Raw genomic sequence first — 3,499 nt, 5'->3', positions numbered from 1 at the left:
ACGAGGTATGCGAAGCATAGAGCTGTGTGCCGGGCAAGTAAGTTTGAAACATTTTGTAGTGTGAGTACTTTTTCTTCCTCTTCCCTCGCTTTGCTATAAAAGCAGGCTAACGGGGGGTAGGGCATAGTTGGGGGGCTCCATCGAAGAAAGATGGTGTCAGTGACCAGAGAAGGTCCCTCTTTCTTTAGAGAATGCCAAGCTAATCACTCGTCAATAAGCAGCAGGAGAGGAACTGTGTTCATTAAATCATAGATTGAGATTTGGAAAGTGTGTTACTAGTTGAATTTCTCTGAGACCCTCTGTCTTTGACCCCTTATTCTCTCCTCGTCGGGCTTGGGCATACTAATAATTGTAATTCAATAATGAATGAAACTTTTTAATGACCAAAGTGGCTGTTGGGCAAAAAGCATCTTCTGTGGCTCAAGTAGTAACTACTTTACTTTAAAGAGGGGCAAAAGAAAAGGAGAGAAAAAAAGGGGAGCTAAACATATATAAATCGGTTACACACTAAAGGAAAGATGGATTCTAGTTAGCCTACCCGACTACACAAGATATTCTACATGTGGTTAACAAAAGAATCACTGGTTATTGGCCTCAAGGCAGAGACGAGCTGGCTAGACTCTTATCGAAATTGCATATAGAAAGAGATTCGTCTTGAAAGCTAGACAGACAATTTCTATGTTCACAGGCGCTTCCCGTCTTCATTGAGATTGGGTTGGTGTTCAGTGTACTAAGGTACAAGATCGAAAAGAATGCCGATTATTGATACAAAATTTTTGCGAGAAAAGGTCTAAAACATCAACGCCCATCTGGCCGGAAAAATGTTTATCTTTTCTCTGCATCAATCAGACTTTGTTTCACTCGTTTACTACTTGATTTCTTTTTTTGGGGTGTATAGCTCAGTTGGTAGAGCATTGGGCTTTTAACCTAATGGTCGCAGGTTCAAGTCCTGCTATACCCAAACCTACCTTACTACAAAGGACAGAAGGTAGGAAATAATTTCAAGCGGAGTTATGTCAAAAGGACCAACGAGGATGAAGAAGAAAAGGGGGTTTGAACACTACTTTGAAGGGTATCAGTAAGCAACCAAACCAACGAAGCAAAGGATCGAGGGAGGGATTGAACAGAAGGAGGGGATGGCATTTCTAGGGAGTGATTAGATTCTCTAACCCCTTATCAATCAACGGGAGGACGGATAAGTTCTTCCGCTGAAGGAACAGCTCTAGTGGGCAAGGGGAAGTCAAAGCCGAGTTCAATAAATCAATCATGGGCTGAAGAAGAAGTTTAATAGGGATTAAGCGGAACTGGGGTAAGTAAGATACGGTAGAGGTCCAAGTGATTGCTCTTCAAGACCTTACTAGGCTCGGAAGGGAACTCTAAACTAGCTACTAGAGGAAGTCAAGAGAAATCCTAAACGGGAAATGAACTTACTCTACAATTACATTGTTCCCCCACTCGACGGGGAGCTACTCTAATTTTGCCCTGCCTGAAGCTCACAGGGTATTCATATTCAGGATTAGTGAAACTAAGCAGAAGTGAGCTACGCTAACGCCCCTAAATAGTAATATAGCCTTCCCCCTTGACTCTCCTAATTAATCAAGCATGGCATTCTTAAGCTTATAGCTAATTCAATTAAAAAAAGCTTTCTATCTTAAGCAAAGATGCACAAGCTGTCTCTTTTATACGTCACCGAAAAGGCATCCCGCGGAACAACCAAAGAAAGCCATTTCTAATAGAGGTTAGCCTCCTGATCCTGTAGAGGAGAAAGGAATAAAGTATCCGATCTGTCATTGGAACAAGAAGTGCCATGGTCCTGGACGGGGGAAAGGAATAGCTTTCAAAAGATGGATCAATTGCAGCAGGGACTGGACTGGCTTCACTCGCACTCGACTAATAAGCAAGGAGGAGACATCCGCGGATGCATGCCAACATCTCGCGATAGATTTAGCAAACTAAAGAAAGCAGACGTTAGCACTTTACTAATAAAAGATAGGGCTTTTCCCTATCTTACTAATAATAAGGGGCTAGCTGAACGAGGAATCGAATCCGCTCTTCCCGCCTTAACTTAAAAGGGCTATCAAAGGAGCTATTTCCCTGGTAGGCTAAGCCAGAAAGAGAAAGAAATCCCCTCTTCCGCTTAAGGCACCGAAGTCCCACAGCTAATATCAATAGCAGTTGATTCAAGGGAAGTTCTTTCTAGAGCAGTAAGAGCCTATTCTGTCTTGCTTTCTGATTCAATTCCGCTGCTAGGGTGAGGGAACTCTGCCTATCTCAATCCTTGGAAGCCGGTTTGAGGTTCACCGATTGACCTAATTCCATCAGTAGTTCGAGCGGATACCACCCCGGATGCATAATATACCGTGCCAGTTGATCCAGATCCTGCAGCTTACCACCCAGTTGGCGTGTGAACACTTTTGAATTAGCATCTGGGCCAGGACCGATTGGTCGGGTGGAAGCAGCATATCCTTAAAAAGAAGTTTCAGCAGCACGCACCTTCCAGATATTGTTACTTCAATACCCGCAGCTCTCCAGGAGAGAATTCGGGGAGTACATCTTCCACTCTATAGCCGTGGTCATGATACTCTTCGATGGTTGGGTTCTTCCTCTGGGAGAAAAAGAGATAGAGGCGGAGCACTTAGAAGAGAAAAAGGAGTGCTTAGGCGCATATAGATATGGCTCCGCACGACTTGCCGCTGGTCAAAGAATCTTTCACTTCCCTCCCTACTCCGAAACAACTGACCGGCCATAACCTTGCTTTCAGTCCCCTTTAAGCAAGTCCTAATCGTCGTCTTAGTCACTTTCAGACGAACTAGTCTTCTATCTATTGGAAAAGCCATTGTAGGACCTTTTTTCGAGCTCTAAACAGCGGAGTAACCCTACTTAAAAAAAAGTATCTCTCGATAGAAGTCAATTTTAAGCCATTCTAGCTCGATTCCTTTCTTGTCTTTAAGCTCGATAGCTAGTCTTCCATTAGCATTCTCAGGAATGAACCTGACCCTCTAGGAAACTCTTGCCACTCATCTGTGGAGGGAACGGGAACTCATTCTATCGACTGAACCGCCCCTAGGTGAAAGTATTAGTAACTCATTGATTGCAAGAACCTACATATTGGCAAACATACTCTATTTGCAGGTCAGATGTCGCATTAACTAATTCTCCGAGGCTCACTTTTGTTGCACGGCCGTAGTAGCGTATTCGATTCACCCAACATGCCCTTGTCTCCGCTGCCCAAGTCTTGTCTTGAAGAGCCTCTAAAAAGGTCTTCTCTCTGTTGGACAACCTTCACGAGCCATGAAAGCTGAAGAGACCAGTCCTTCCTTCTTGCCCGATCCCTGATGGTCCCTGTTGAAGTCATTGATATTGATCGCAGCCATGTCCTTCTATAGAGTTGAATTAGCGCCCAATCTCTTGCTTTGATACGGCGATAGAATGGTTTGTGGTTAACACACTTTCTTGCCTTCCATCCTCCTCCCCGCTCTTACTGGCGCAGGAGCACTCT

At 44.2% G+C, this 3,499-nt stretch overlaps 1 non-coding gene across 1 annotated transcript; it reads left to right on the top strand.

Annotated features, from left to right (window-relative positions):
- The first annotated feature begins 888 nt into the window (after positions 1-888).
- TRNAK-UUU (transfer RNA lysine (anticodon UUU)) lies at positions 889-961 on the top strand. Its single transcript has one exon. It is a non-coding gene; the product is annotated as a tRNA-Lys (tRNA).
- The last annotated feature ends 2,538 nt before the right edge of the window (positions 962-3,499 follow it).

The sequence above is a fragment of the Arachis stenosperma genome, unplaced genomic scaffold (assembly GCF_014773155.1).
Source record: "Arachis stenosperma cultivar V10309 unplaced genomic scaffold, arast.V10309.gnm1.PFL2 arast.V10309.gnm1.Scaffold_100071, whole genome shotgun sequence".
NCBI lineage: Eukaryota > Viridiplantae > Streptophyta > Magnoliopsida > Fabales > Fabaceae > Arachis > Arachis stenosperma.
This window is presented reverse-complemented; position numbering and strand designations above follow the sequence as displayed.